General features: G+C 46.1%; 1 long non-coding RNA gene across 4 annotated transcripts in view; it reads left to right on the top strand.

Moving 5' to 3' along the window:
* Positions 1–112: 112 nt before the first annotated feature.
* The window catches only part of LOC142856405 (uncharacterized), a 56,728-nt gene continuing 40,588 nt past the window's right edge, over positions 113–16,252 (top strand). The window contains exons 1-4 of one of the 4 annotated variants that reach the window (XR_012911639.1): positions 121–216; positions 4,887–4,960; positions 12,112–12,172; positions 12,391–12,496. This is a non-coding gene — a long non-coding RNA (uncharacterized LOC142856405). Of the gene's footprint in view, positions 217–4,886; positions 4,961–6,314; positions 6,374–12,111; positions 12,284–12,390; positions 12,497–16,252 lie in introns of those variants that run through there. The other 3 variants (XR_012911638.1, XR_012911640.1, XR_012911641.1) reach the window with 3 other exon arrangements.

Raw genomic sequence — 16,252 nt, 5'->3', positions numbered from 1 at the left:
GCCCCGTATTTATAGAGCAGCGCCCGCGCGCGCCCGGCTCAGGCCCCGCCCCTCGGCGTCGCGCGCCAATGCGCCACCGGCGGGCGGAGAGGTGGGGGGGGGAGATTGGCGGGTTGGGGCGCCGCGCTGGGCACGGGCGAGGCCATTCTGCCGACGGGGGGGAGAGCGGAGTCAACGGCGCCTCCTGCCAGGAGTTCGTCATCTTAGCGGCGTGAGGTAAATGGAGACGTGAGTCCCTGAGCAGGCCGGGCTTTTAGTCCCTCCCGGCTTGCACGCCGGAGGAAAGACGGTCTCCCCTCTGCGGGGACATGGTACATCTCTTCCGACCGTTGCCCGCGGAGGTAGGCCGGTGCGCGCGCCCCCCAGCGGCGGCTGCGGGGATGGCGGCCGTTTTGTGCTGTGACTCTAGCCGAGGGTCTCTCACGCCACCCGCGCCGTTCCCCACCTCGTGCACGGGCGCCGCGTGGCTCTCCGCCATGTGAAGGTGGCCATGTTGGCTGGCCTGGGAGGCGGCCGTGCACGGCCCTTCATCATCCTACGCGGTTCCTTGCGGGGGACGAGAGATTCCAAGGGGCTCCGGCCCAGCTGTTAGTCATTTCTCGAATAACTTACTGCTCTGGTGAAATGGCTATAAAGCCGACTAACGGGAATGCTGTATTGTTTTTTAAACAATTGCCACTTGCCAGCCTCCCCTCCCCCCTCGCCTTGCTTCGTGGACCCTCGGAGTCTAGAGCCTCTTGTGTCCTAAGTCTGACCTTGCTCGGCTTGGTTTTCCATGCTTCTGAGGGAAAAATGAATGTTGAATCAATCTTTTTCGGGAGAATATGGAAGGAGTGTGTGTGTGTTGGGGAGGGCGCCATCCAAGCCTTCAAATATGTTTTCGGTCTCTTGTCAAGGTCAAATGGCCTCGATTTCAGAACACTTTCCCTTTCAAACCTTTGCAGTTGTCTCAGTTTTTCCCATGAAAGGAATTAAAAGGAAACAGTGAAATAAAACATACGCCAACAAAGAATGGAGTCGGGAGCTGACTGCAGGCAGAGAGCCACTGTGAGACCAGTGTCACACTCTGCTGGACCAGCCTTAGGGCAAGCCTGGAGCTGTAATGGTGGCTGTGAGATCTATCGTTTGTGAAGAACACAGCTTTTTAGAATGTTAGGGAACAGCCTGCTCCTATCATAAGGATGCTCTTGATACTGTGAAGCTGAACAACAGCCTCCAGCTGCTGGCGGCTCAGAAAATTAGGTACATTGTGAATAGCAAGGAGCCTTTCCTTGTAGGGTGTGTGCCAGTGGAAAGGTGGGAGTTTGAGAAAGGCACCGTGGGAAACAAAGGAAGCTCTTGGGCTGTGCTGGGAGCCTCAACAAAGAAGCTAGGGAAACAGGCTCATGTCCACATCCAAGAGACAAGTCACAAAAGAGACAATAGTTGCTTCTTATTTGTTGTTTTATTTTTCAAACTAGCTTCTCATGGGAAAGCAGTCAAGACTTTCTTAATTTTTACTTGCTTTAGGGACTAAAGAGAGGGTTCAGCCATGAAGAATAACTCACCTCACAATGAGTAATAAAATTGCCAGCTAGTCCAACATGCCTAGGTAGACTGGTCAGTGCATTATCTTCTGGCAGAAATAATCTATATGGAAGCCAGAAGATAATTAAAAAGTTCATTAATAGGGAGGCAGAGGAAGGGGATTGCATTCAGAGATTAGCTCATTGCATTCTGATCCTCCTTTGCGCCCGGCTCTACACCTGGCTCATCCTGCCAAGAGGATTAGACTCAGTTGTACACTATTAACTCCGTCTTGCTCATAGGTCAACATAGGGGCCTTCCAGCTATGGCTTTGGTCATGCTTACAGAATAAGCAACCTCTACACCTCGTCTTTAGCCTGGAAAGTTGGGTTAACAGTAGGAAATTTTTAGCACAGTGTCTAACATATAACAAGAATTTTTGTTTTTTGAAACAGGGTTTCTCTGTATAACTGCCCTGGAACTTTGTAGACCAGGCTGGCCTTGAACTCACAGAGATCTGCCTGCTCACCCTCCCAAGTGCTGGGATTAAAAGTGTGTGCCACCACTGCCCGGCCTCTAACAGGTACTGCAAAAGCAGTGAATGATCTTTTACAGGTGTCTACTTGTTGGTGGGACAAAAGCTGAAATTCTCTACATATTCTGTTTTGTTTTTTGAGACAGGGTCTCACTCTGCAGCCTGTGTTGGCCTGGAACTCACTGTGTAGCCCAGACTGGCCTAGAATTTATGACAAGCCTGCCCTGCCTCAACCTCTCGAGAGAGAAAACTTCAGGTGTGTTCCACCATGCTTGGCTAACGCCGAGCATACCCTCTTTAAAGATGGAGTGATATAACAGTTCAAGTCATCAACTGATGCATCAGAACAAGGACACAGTTTCATCTTATGTTATTCACGTTGTCCGTTCTTTTCTTCTGTAAATATTTATGAGAACAACTGTTAAGATTGGCAGGTACTGACATGGAGACAGTCCTGGTTCTCTTCCTACTCCAGACTCTTAAAAATGGTGGTGCCTGGCACCCCCTTTCCGTGCCTCCCAGCTCAGCTTCTACTTCCTAGATGAAGCCTTCATTCACCTCCAAAGATTTCTCACAGGGTTCAATCTTTACTCAGCTGCTAAGTGCTCTTTGAAATTGCAGACTCGATGATTAGTTGATGGATGGCTCCAATTCCAGTTTGGTGCATAACCTCCATGGTAATAAGGGGTCTGTTTGCTGAAGCCTCGCTCTGAATGCAGCTCACAGGATGCTGGAGAGTGTCTAAAGGGGGAAAGGAACACCAAGTAGGGACATGAACCTTGGAGACCCAACCAGACCAATGGAAAGGGATCCTGCCTTGGCTTTGGGACCAGCTTTACAATTAATAAAATGGAGAGCCCTTAGCTAACAGAGAGGCACATGGCCATCCTGTTCTGGAGGGAGGATGAGATTTCTGATTTCATAATTAGTGCCCTGAGGGCAAAATAAAGCAGAAGTTATTGGTTTAAGTCATATTTAGCACTAATGAGATGTGTTGAATTTGAATTGTTATAAAGCACAGAGGGAAAATTTGAATCACTGCCTGAAGGCTCCATATTTCTCAACCCAGAGAATCTTAATGTATCAGGGAGACTTATGGACGCTTTCAAAGACAGGGCTGGAAACTGGTGTTTGTTACCCATTCGGCAAATAGAACAACCCAGGTCTTATGAGTCATATCAGAGCTTCTGGGAGAGAGTTCTGGAAAGTGAGAGAAGACATTTACCTGGCACATGTATGTGTCGAGCTGGGCACTGTAATCCCAGCACTCCAGGGCTGAAGCAGGAAGATTGCTTCAGGTTCAAGGCTAACCAGTGCTACAGAACAAGATACTGTCCAGATTAGGGTTCTATAGAGAAAAGAACTGATAGAATGAATATACATGATAATTATTGGATCCCTGGTTGCTGGGTTCCTCCACCAATGCAATAAGCCAAATCAAACAAAATTAATAAATAGGGCAGTGCAAAGCAGAGCACTTCTGGGTAGCTAGCAGGAAGGCTGATCAGGTCTTAGATAGCTGATCGGTGTGGTCCCAGGCAGCTGGGGAGTTGGAGTTGCTGCTGGTGGGCTTTCTCAGGGGTGGAGTATGGAATGAGTCAGCTCCAGGGAGCTGTTGTGTGGTGTGCTGAGAGCAGGGGTCTGGAACACCCCCACCCAAGCTGGAGAATCCAGTTTGTGTGTGTGTGTATATGTACACACACACACACACACACACACACACACACACGAAATTTATTAGTGGCTTACAGGCTGTGGTCCAATGATTGCAGCCATGGCTGTCTGCTGAGGGAAAGTCCAAGAATCCAGTAGTTGTTTGGCCCATGAGGCTGGATGTCTCAGCTGGCGTTCAGTATGTGTCGGAATCCCAAAGAAGTAGTCTCTAAAGCCAGCGGAAGGGATGAACTAGTGAGGGCAAGCAGGCGAGGAGCAAGAGCTTACTTCTTCTGTGTCCCTTATATGGGCTGCCACCAGAAGATGTGGCCCTGCAGTCAAGTAGCAAGAGCTTCCTTTTTCCATGTGCTGCCACTATATTGGTCACTAGAAGGGGTGACCCAGATTTAAGCTAGATCTTCCCACCTCAAATGATTGAATTGAGAAGAAAATCCCTCACGGGTGTACCTAGCATCTTGGGGTTTAGTTCATTTCAGATGTAGTCGAATTGACAATCAAGGATAGCCATCACACTGGCTCCCCAAAAGGAAAACAAAAAAGCTCGTCATGCAGCACACACTTGTCATTCCAGCACTTGGGATGAAGGTAGACAGGACGGTCGAGAGTTCCAGGCCAGCCTTCAGCCATAGTGAGCTTAAGATGAGCCTGGGCTGCAAGAGACTCTGTTTCAAACAAACCAACCAACCCAGCCATGGCTGCTGACTCAGCACAGGGGAACAGGGTGCAAGAACAACAGTGAGTATGTGGGGATCACCAGGTGACAGACTGGGCAACTGAAGCTGAAATGCCAGAAAGCCTGAGGCTGCGAGCCTTCTGTGTAAGGACCTGCCAGGGAGAAAGGAATCTATACCAGATGTCTCCAGAAGGGTGCCTGTCTTTTAGTCAGGTACCTTCAGAAGCAAGCTAGCTCTAACAGGATCAGAAACAAGGATATAAATTCCCCCATTTATAAAATTTTTAAGTGTGTGTTTATGTGTGTACATTTGTGGGTGTGTGTATGAGGTCAGAGGACAACTTTTGGGAGTTTGGGCTCTACCAGGGATCGGATGCAGATCGTAAGACTTGGCAACAAGCACCTCTGCCTACTGAGCCATCTTGCTGACCCACTTTCCTCACTTTTAAAGTCATTTTGTATTTTTCTCTGTTTTGTCTCTTGATTCTTAACGTGAAGGATAGGAAAAATGCATGTGGTACAGTGAGAAGACCCTGAAGGAGATAACGAGGCTGAAGCTGCAGTTTACTTGGGTGAGCATTGCTGTAATGGCTGCACCTTACAACAGCTCTAATGGGCAGTTGCTAGTTATTTCTCCTCCTGTTTTATAGATGAAAAAATTGGCATGTGCTTCATCCCAGTCAGGCATCAACTCAGCAGATGGGGACATGAGCCTGGGTCAAAGATCTGATATCTAGATTGATGAGATCTTTTTATAGTCAAACAATAAATACGTCATATTTTTGAAATAGGAATATTTCATCGTCACACACTTTACTGTTCACGGAAACGTGGTATGGTTTCTCTCTTCAACACTAGAGGATTGAACATGTCATTGAACATGCGAGTGCTCTACCACGGAGCTGTATCCCCAGTTCCTTTGTAGCAGTTACTGTTTGTAATCTAGTCCAGCATTGAACCTGCTCTGCAACCCTGGGAGGCCTTGAGCTTTCTGTCCTCCTGACCCTGAGTAGCTGAGATATCAGGCTTGAGCTGCCAGCCTGGCTGTTTTCTCTTAACAATTCTGTAACTTTTTCTCTAGATACAACCCAGAGATAATCTCTCTCCCTCTCTCTCCCTCTCTCTCCCTCTCTCTCCCTCTCTCTCCCTCTCTCTCCCTCTCTCTCCCTCTCCCCCTCTCCCCCCCTCTCTCCCTTTCTCTCCCTCCCTATCCACCTCCCTCCCTTCTCTCTCTCTCTTCTCCCTCTCCACCCAGTGCCCTCTTCTCTCTGTATGTCTTTGTGCTCAGACAGGGTTCTCATGTAACCCAGGCTGCCCTCACATTCCTGTTCCTCTTGTTTCCACCTCCCAAGTATTGAGATCACAGGTGGGTGCCACCCTGCCTGATTCCTCATTTTCTTTTAGAAAAATATACCAGCTAGTATTTTGTAGGGAGAAGTCTGGACTTCCTCTTGAATATGCTCTGAAATCTTCCTCTCCCCCTCTTACTTGCTTTCATCTCTGAATTCTTTCTTTGACAAGAACCTGGCAACACCAGGTATGGTTTCAATCTGGTCTCTGTTTCTGAGGTTTCTCGCTAACACCCGCAACACAGTGATGTAGAGAGGTAGGTACAAGGTAATAGACAAGAAAACTGAAGGGAAAAACTGGCGGTGGGAACCAGGCACTTGTGGTCTCTCACAGGCAATCCCAGTCCTTTGAGGAAGAGGTGCTGTTTGAGACCAGCCTCAGCTATAGAGAACTTGATTTTTTTCAAAAATCACATTTTTAAAACATTTTGTTCCTTACCCGCTGGTAGCTGTTCTGAGCTAAAACTGGGTGCCCTTGAAATCCATATGTTCAAGCTCTCACCTAATCCCATAGAGCCTCGGAATATACCTTTATTATTATTATTATGGACAATAATAACAGGGTCTTCCCTTGTAGCTCAGCCTGGTTGTGAATACATGAGCCTCCTGACTGCTTCCCAAGTGCTGGAATTACAGGTTTGTGTCATCACACCCAACTCAGAATCAATCAATCTCTCTCCCACCCCTCCTCAGCCCTCCACTCTTTTGTGTTTTTATTTATTTATTTATTGCTAGGAATGAATCCTGGGTTTGAAGCTAGGTAAACATTCTCATACTGGTATCTATCTTTCTAATCCCATAGATAGATAGATAGATAGATAGATAGATAGATAGATAGATAGATAGATAGATAGGATGATAGATAGATGATAGATAGATAGATGATAGATAGATGATAGATAGATAGATGATAGATAGATGATAGATAGATAGATGATAGATAGATAGATAGATGATAGATAACAGATAGATAGATAGATGATAGATAGATAGATAGATGATAGATAGATAGATAGATAGATAGATGATAGATAGATAGATAGATGATAGATAGATAGATAGATGATAGATAGATAGATAGATGATAGATAGATAGATAGATGATAGATAGATATATAGATAGATGATAGATAGATAGATAGATAGATGATAGATAGATAGATAGATAGATGATAGATAGATAGATAGATAGATAGATAGATAGATAGATAGATACAGACTTTTTTTTTTTTGAGTCAAAGTTTCCATAAGTTTTCCAGGCTGGCTTAGGTCTTACAATTCTCCTGCCTCAACCTCCTGTATAACTAGGATTATAGTTGTAAACCACACAACTGGTCAGAATGTGCACTTGTAGCCCGTTGTGCTGCCCATGTGTAATAGCCAAATTTCTACCCAACTCTACTGTTACTTCGAGGATGTCTGTTGATTTTAAGTTCCTGAGCAGGTGGGATTGCCAAAACCGGTTGCATCTAAGATAGCAGCCAGGTGACCCCCCCCCCATTGTTACAGTTATCTTTCTGTTGTTGTAAGGAAATATCATGACCAAAAGCAACATAAGGATGAGTTTATTTTAGCTTATGGCTCCAGGGATTGGATGTCCGTAATGTCAAGGAAGACATGGCAGCAGGAGCAAAAAACTGAGAGATTACATTTCTGTCACTCACAGGAAGCAGAGTGAACAAACCAGAAGTAGGGAGATGCTATAGATCCTTCAAAGCTCACCCCAGTGAGGTGCTTCCTCCAGCAAGGCTGCACCTCCTGAAGGTTCTATAACCTCTCCAAATACCACCACCAGCTAGGGATCAAGTGTTCAAATACACGAAGCTCTCAGAGACATGTTTTGTTTAAATAACACCAGCTAGCTTCATTATAATCTCATCTGCATATTAAATGGCACTTCGTCCCCGGACTACAGCAGCTGACAGTTACCTGATGATGACAGAAAGGAACCATCAAAGCAGCAAAAAAAACAGTGGTGTCTGAATTTGAGGAAAATCTCCCATTCCCAGAAGAAAACATGAATATTCTTCTCTTTCACGTTTTTCATTGTATTTGATTTCCACAACCTCCAAGGACTGAGAAGGTGATTTGTGAGTCTGTCTCCAGATTATCCTGCTCTTTGACCAATAATAAGACAGATATAAGATGATAGATAGATAGATAGATAGATAGATAGATAGATAGATAGATAGATAGATAGGAATAGGCAGCAATGGCACGAAGCTCTGGTTTGAGTTTCATCTGCTGTGACCAAAGCCTAACTCTCACCACCCAGTGACTCTTACAGGTGCGATGACACCATTTGATTGCAGTTTAGTCCAGCTGTTTGTCATTGTCTAGAACCATGGCTGTTTTAACTTGATCCATTGGTATGAGTGTTGGAATAGGATGAGATTTTTTTTTTTCATTATCATCTGGACTTACCCCTCTCAGCCTTAGCTCTCATAGCTATCTATTGTAAGCAGAGACTGCTGTTCTTTCCCAGCCTCCCAGATCTCATCTATCCCTGGTCTTAGGCAGCTGCATGCAGCTCCCATCAGGCTGTAGCTGGACATGCCTAGTTGAAGAGTTAAGAAAACCAATGACTCTGATAACTAACAGCTTTCACAGGTTGAAGCTTGTCTAGGTATTCTCTGATCACGGCAGCAATGAAGCAAAAGTGCTGGTCTGCATGCTTACTCTTTAATTCCTGCCTGTAGTTTGGCAATGCTCCTACCATGGGCTGGGGGCACTGGGCTACTTGATACGACCTTGACTGTCAGGAAGAGATGTGCTCCTCTATCAGCAAGTGGGAGTTCAGGCAGACAGTGTTGTACACGAGCAAGACTTCTGCAGTAATGGTTGTAGGCTTCCTCGTCTAGAGACTAAAAAGGCAGCCCCTTGGTACTCCTAGTAGATCTGCTGCTTAGTGAATTGTGGCCAAGGACTGGAGCAAAGGATTTGTTCAGATGTGGAAAATCAGACCTGCTCAGGTTTCCCTGGGAGTTTGGATGCCCTCCCCTCTGCTGTCTGGAAGAGGTCTGCTAAAATGTGGTGGATATTTCTGTGAGATATGGACCACTTGGCAGATGGTTTCGTATCACTGGCCCCGAGTAAAAGTGGCAGAAGCGCTGTGTGCTCCTGTGAGTGGCCCCTTTGTAACCCAACCCTTTTATGAGCCAAGTGCCCAGAACTCCAGCAGTGTCATAGTCACCGGAGAAATTCTGCACACACTAAGATTCTCGGCAAAATGAAAGCTTCTTCCTTGCTCATCTTAATGACCTAAATACTAATACTAAAGACATTAAATGACTCATTTAATGTCAATACTGTGACATAGTAGCCCTCAGTTCAAAGTTTTGATTTAAAGTAAGTATATAACTGCCAAGTCCCTGTTTGCAAAGGAAGAGGTCATTTAAGTGTGCAGATGACCCGTTTAGATCTAGTCTGGACTACAGAGGATGAGCCTGCAGGAGATAAGAGAACCTTGTTCTTTTGCTGTGCTAATTCCTTTTCTGGGTCAGGAAATGGCCTGTAAGTTTGCCTGCTTCATCATGCAGCTCCTTCCTATGAAAAGGGAACTTGGGCTCTGTGAACGGACTACAGACTCCAAAACTTAAATCCCACAGGTACTGTCTCCTATGGCTAGGAAAAACGATCCAGACTACATTAAAAAAAATTACTAAACCAACAAGATGGCTCAGCAGGTAAAGGTGCTTGCCACCAAGTCTGACGACTTGAGATCAGTCCCCAGGACCCATAGGGTGGAAGGAAAGAATGGATTCTTGTAATTGTCCCCAACCTCCATACATGAACTGTGGCATGCACATGCCCCTCATTCACCACAAAATAAACACAAATTTTAAAAGTAAAAACAAACTGACTGGGTATAGCCAGCACATGCCTTTAATCCCAACACTAGGAAGACAGAGGCAGAGGCAGGCAAATCTCTGTGAGTTCAAGGCTAGTTGGGTCTATGTAGTGAAGATGGCTCAAAAAAAGAAAGAAAAGAAAGAAAGGAAGGAAGGAAGGAAGGAAGGAAAAGGAAAGAAAAAAGAAGAAAGAAAAATAACTTCTCAATCTAGGTGATGGAGTGTACTGCAATCTCAGCATTTGGAAAGTAGAAACCTGAGGATCAGAGAAAAGGGTTCTCCTAAAGGATAGAGAGATGATGCGTTTGTTAAAAGCACTGGGCCCAGGTTTGGTTCCTGGCACCCACATAGTATCTTATAAACCTCTATAACTCCAGTTCTAGGGATCCAGAGCTATCTTCAGATCCCTTGAGGCACCAGGCATACACATATCGCACATATACATAAGCAAAACTCTTATACACGAGAGAAAAAGAAAGAAACATAGCTGGGATGTAGCTGAGGGTCCTTGCCTAGTGCAAGGCTGCAGATTCCATCTCCAATTACACACCCGCACACAAAAGACTGCCGTGGTGCACACACTTGTAATCCCAGTACCTTGGTACCTAGAGGCAGGAAGATCTGGAGTTCAAGGTCGTCCTTGGCTCTGTGGTGAGCTGGGCTCGAGAGACCTTGTCTCAGATCAGCCACACTTACAGAGATGCAAGGGAAGATGGAAAGCAAACCAGTGCTGGTAATGCCCGTGTTTGTGGGAATGCCAGAAACAGGCAATCTTGTGAGCTAGTGCTGCCAGTATAAACACAGCCACCCCTTCGGTAGGGGCATTTAGCAATGTCTGTCAACACTGGGGCACTTACATTTGTGATTCAGCAATTCTGCCACTGAGTTTGCTAAAGAAAAGCTGGCAAAATATGTCAAAATCATGTGCCTGGGTTTGTGTTAAAATTTTATTATTTATTAAGTGTGTGTGTGTGTGTCTGTATGACTTTGTGTGCAAGTAGATATCTATAGGAGGTAAAAAGAGGGTGTCAGATCACCTGGAACTGGAGTCCAGGAGGCTGTGATCTGCCTAATGTGGGGATGGCGACTGAACTCAGGTCTCTGCAGGAGCAGCGAACACACTCATCTCTCCAGCCCTGAAAAGAGAAGTTTTGCTTCTGCTATTGTTGTTTGGTACTTTTCTAGAATGTTTGAATTTTTTAACTTACTTTTTGAGGCAGCGTCTCACACTATTGCTCAGGTTGGGCTGGAACTCACTCGGTAGCCCAGGCTGGACTTGGACGTGGGGCCCTTTTCCTACTGCTGCCTTTCCAGTGCTGGGATTGTGAGTATGAGCCCTGTGCCCGGTATTTTGCAGGAAACTCTGAGCGTGTTCATGTGTGTACATGCTATGAGTGTGTCCATGAAGGCCCCAGCAGGACGCTGGGCACCCTTCTCTGTAAGTCTCTCTCTTCTTCTTTCAGGACAGGTCCTGCCACCGAGCGTGGAGCTAGGCTGGCAAGCTCCAGTGACCCTCCTGTTTTCCACCCTTCACAAACCTGGGGTTAAGGAGGGCACAACCACACCCAGCTTTTTACATGGGTGTTGTTATCTAACTCAGTTCCTCATGCTTGTACAGCAAGTGTTCTTACTCACTGAGCCATTTCTTCAGCTTGAAAAAAAAGGGTTTATTTTGGTTCATAATATTTAAATATATATACTATGGATATGCAAAACTATTTTAAAATAAATCTTTTGGGTCAGTGAGGTGGCTCAACAGGTAGAGATGCTTGGTACTAAACCTAAGCATCTGAGGTCACCTGAAGAGCCACATGGTGGAAGGAGAAAACTGACTCCATTTGTCCTCTGATGCCCACGCAGGGGTCATGCCAAACATGCATTTTCACACACTCACAAATAAATAAATATCAGTAAAATGGATCTTTTGAAAGAAGCCAAGGAACGTAAGAGATGAATGAGAGGAAGAGGAACTTTACATTAGAGAAATGATGGCTTCTCCTGAGCGAGCTGATTGTTTTAGCTGTGTGAATGAAAGCAATGGTATGTGAAGATTTGGGTGTTCTGAAGAGCAGTCAGTAGGAGGAGGAGGAAAGGGAGCATAAAAGACTAGAATCAGGGCCTGGTGACATGAATGCAGTATAGGTTCACACAACAGAAGAAAATAGCCTACTGCCACAGGTTGTCCCATGAGCTGTATGTGTGTGCCATGATGCACATACATACACACAACAAACAGAAAAGAGGAAGGCAATGTTGTGCCCAGCTGGATGAAGATGAGAACCAGGGAATGAAGGAGGCCTCCCAGGTGGCAGGTAGCTGAGTGGAGGGTGAGCTGCCCATGTGAGTACCCAGAAGGAAGCAAGGGGTTAGTGAAGTTAAAGGCTAGGAAAGGCTGGGGAAGAAGAAAGTGAGTTTGGTCTTGGGGGTGATGGACTGAGGTTTGAACACATCGTGGGATTTGGAGCTATTGTGGACCATTTGTTCTCTGAGCACCACAAGGCCATTGTCCTTTTATCTTTGCAGCCAGCATTAACTCTGGACTTTCACAAGACTGGACCCATTAACTTCCCATTATGGAGGTGAGGTGAGAGACTCCCAAGACCCTTTCCTTCCCTGACAGTAAATAGGCAGATACCAGTTATGGGAGACAGAGATGTTTTCTTGAGTGGTGCTCCTGCTGGGGACCTAGCCTTCTGTGAGTAACCCCAGTTAAACTCATTGGTTCACCACGCTATTGAGTGGACTTGTTCCACTGTCATTAGTTCCTCATCTGAGGTGAACGGTGCTTGTTGATCTTGCCAGGGATTAGTGCACACCAGGAACTCACAGAATTCTGGATTGGAAATGGAAAAGAAAAGAATCTGATGTGGACCAGATTGCTGCTGAAGATACTACATCAGGAAAGATGGTAAGCTGGACAGTGGTGGCACACACCTTCAATTCCAGCACTCAGGGGCAGAGGTAGGCAGATCTCTTTAAGTTCAAGGCCAGCCGGGCGGTGGTGGCGCACGCCTTTAATCCCAGCACTCGGGAGGCAGAGGCAGGCGGATCTCTGTGAGTTCGAGACCAGCCTGGTCTACAAGAGCGAGTTCCAGGACAGGCTCCAAAACCACAGAGAAACCCTGTCTCGAAAAACCAAAAAAAAAAAAAAAAAAAAAAAAGTTCAAGGCCAGCCTGGTCTACTAGACCAGTTGCAGGACAGATAGGGCTGTTACACAGAGAAACCCTGTCTTGGGGGGGAGAGATGGTAGCAGAAAGCAAGTATAAGGAAAGCATAGAGATGAAAAGACTTTCTGCTCAAGGGAGATTCTGAAGTTAGCAGTTGGGTAGAGGATGAGGAAGTGGTAGTGGAACAGAGGGGAAAACCAGAAGGGAGTGGTCCCCAATGTCTGCTCTTGCAAATGCAGGGCCTGGTTATTTAAGCTTTGCTTAAACCAGTGCCTCTTCTGCTTGCCCATACCTGCCCAATAAGATCTTAACTCCGAACATCTCTTGTCTTGAAAAAGATCACTCAAATGGGGCAGAGTGGCACACATTGAAAGTTCAAGGCCAGTCTGGTCAATACAGTCAGTTCCAGCCCAACCCTGGCTGCATAGTGAAACCCCCTGCAAAAAACAAGAAAATAGCCAGAAAGGAGCTAAGGATAGGAGTGCCTGCCTATCACGCGCAAAGCCCTGACACCATATAAACTGACCATGGGCCACACGTGAATGTAATCCCAGTAGTGGGAGGTACAGGCAGGAGGATCACGAGTCAAGGCCACTGTCAACTATGTGGAGAGTTTGAGGCCTGCCTGAAATGTGTGAGACTTTTTTAAAAAAAAAAAGTTCTCCGTCTCAGTGAGCAACACACACACACACACACACACACACACACACACAGAGAGACAGAGAGAGAGAGAGAGACAGTGTGACACTTCCCATGCTGCTGTTAGCTTATTTTTTTGAGGGCTTTTATTCCCTAGTTAATATAAAAAAATGAGGACAGCTAAAGCTGTCATCTCACTTCCATTTTTTTTTGTGTGGACAGTTTCTTCCTCCTAAAGAGGCCCCGGGGTGAATGCCTGAGATGGCTCAGTCCTACACTGTCTACATGCTTGGACCCAGATAGCTCTAACAACCCTCCAGGAGACTTGCCAGATCCAGGTTACCATGGAGCCCAGGATTTGTCCTTCTTTTAATGGTGTCACATATATCTTGCATTTTCCTATTGTGGTATTAATAAGGTCATGCCACTGTCTCCTTCAGTAAGCTTGCTGTTACACATGTTTTCTTTCCTTTTCTTTTTAAAATTTTTGGGGCAGGCGTGGGTGGGCATACAAGCACATGCACAAACAGGCACTGTATACCTTTGGGGGTCACAGGACAACTTGCAGGAGGGCTTCTTTCCTTCCACTGTGTAGATGCCATGGACTGAATTCAGGTCATCAGGCTTGGCAGCAAGCACCTTTACCCCCTAAGCCATCTTGCTGGCCCTTTTTTATTTTGAAATGGGATCTCTATAGAACTCACTATGTAGTTCATGCTGGCTTGAAACACTCAGCAGTCGTGTTCAGCCTCCCAAGTGCTGGGAGTACAAACATACACTCATATGCCTAGTTCTGACTGGCTTTCAGATTAATGTGATGGTTGCTAGATTCACCTGTATTGTTGCATGCAATCATGAATAGTTAATTCCCAGTTCCCCATCCCATTGTATGAATAGACCACAGTTTATTTATCCATTCATATATGATGATAAAAGTTTGGCTATTTCCCTTTGAGAACTATTGTAATGAGAGATAGTAAAAAATCCCCAAATCTATCTGTTACAGAGGTAAAATGTGGAGAGCAGCTATGGAGCAGGTTGCTTCTGGAGGCACTGTTTCATTAGCCTCCACATCTCCGGCCTTCACGGAGGCCCAGCAGAATGTATTTGTATGAGAAGATCAAGATCAAAGAATAATTTATCACTGTGTTTTCGAGTAGTAAGATGATTGCCAAATTTTGCATTTGTTCCTGGATACGAGGTTTACAGTACTTTGTGGGGACCCTGATAACACTATTGAGGACATTAGTAGTGACATGTCTGAAGCTGCTCCATGCCATGGATGGTGGGGGAACTGAAGGTGCTTGTCATGCTGATGAGAGCAAAACTGCATCAGATGTGGACCAGCTTGCTTTGATTCAGCCAGTCTGTGGGGAAGGCAGCTTTCTGGTCAACCATGATGCCAGTTTTTATAGCATTTACCATGCACCAGGCCTGGCATGTGCTTTCGTTTTATTTTTGACATAGGGTCTCACTGTGAAACCCAGACTGGCCTGGAGCTCACTACGCAGACCAGGCTGGCCTCAGCTCTAGGTAATCTTCACACCTCATCTTCGTTTGAATAATTGAACGCCTGGTTCCTGATGAAGTCAACCATAAGACAGCAGCCTCCCAGATTTGGCTCCTTTCCCATCTTTATACCTCACCTGTAGAACTAGCTTCTTTCTAGAGCCTGGCCTCTTCCAGGCCTCTATGGGCCTGTCACTGTACACATCACAGTGAATCTGGGTCAGGACTTACTTCAGCCTTCTCTGCACTCTTGAAGCCTGTCACTCTCCCTGTGGCTCTGTCTGCTGCTCTCTCTGTTCAGTGACCAGGACAAGGAAAGGAAGGGAAGGCTAGATAGCATGGCGGGGGCTGTGGCACAGTGGATGTAGCCAAGAGCCCTTTGGGTTTATCCTGGTTTGTTTTTTGTTTTTGTTTGTGTCTGTTTGCATGTGTTTGGGTGTGCTTGTGAGTGCAGGTGCCCATGCGGGTATGTGTGACTTCCCATGGAGGTTGGACAGCAGCATGGGTGCTCAGGACACTGTCCACCTTTCTGAGGTAGGGTCCCTCACTGCTCTGGAACTGGCTACTAAACCCCAGAGACCTGCCTGTTTCTGTGTCTCCAGCACGGGAATGGCAAGCATATACCTCTCCTGGCTTATGTTTTTTAATGTGGTTCTGGGTACCCAACCCCAGATCTCCATGCTCATTGTGTTCTCTCTCTTAATGCATGCTATTGATGTTTTAGTCCTTTGAAATAGGCCCTTATGTAGCCTAGGCTGACTTTGAACTCTATGCAGATGGATTTTGAACTCCTGATCTCCTGCCTCCCCCTCTCATGTGCTGAGATCAAAGGCTTATAGCACCACACCTAGTTCCGTTTAGGCGAGTCTGAGGCAGGAGCAGCGGGAAGTGCCCAGTGCAGGATAAAAGAGAAGACATCCTTCTCTAGATGTATCTGTCCAGTTTGTTACATCAGACCTTACAAAGAAGAAAAACACAGACAAATCTGGGTTACTGTATGAAAAAAAATGTGTTTCTTAGGAGAAGCAAAATGCTTGTCCTTGCAGGGTGCACTGTGCCTCTGGTCCAGGGATAAGATACTTTATCTTCCCATTGGCGCCTGACACCTAAGCTGGGTGACAAGATCACAAAAAGAGGCGGTGACCAGAGCCAGACAAGCTGGCTGTACAGAGCTGGGCTGCTACCTCCCGCCCTGTCTGCCCACTCCTTCCAGAACCACGGTTTCCCTCCCTCCTCTTTCTTCGGAGTCCTCTAATTGTATTTTTAATTTCTGGGCAGGGACATGAGGGAATCTAAGGTTGCCAGACCATGGTGGCATAGGGCAGGCAGATCCACACCTCACTCTCTC

The sequence above is a fragment of the Microtus pennsylvanicus genome, chromosome 8, assembly GCF_037038515.1.
Source record: "Microtus pennsylvanicus isolate mMicPen1 chromosome 8, mMicPen1.hap1, whole genome shotgun sequence".
In the NCBI taxonomy this organism is placed as follows: Eukaryota; Metazoa; Chordata; class Mammalia; order Rodentia; family Cricetidae; genus Microtus; species Microtus pennsylvanicus.
Note: the sequence above shows the minus strand (reverse complement) of the source record. Positions and strands in the feature narration are given on the sequence as shown.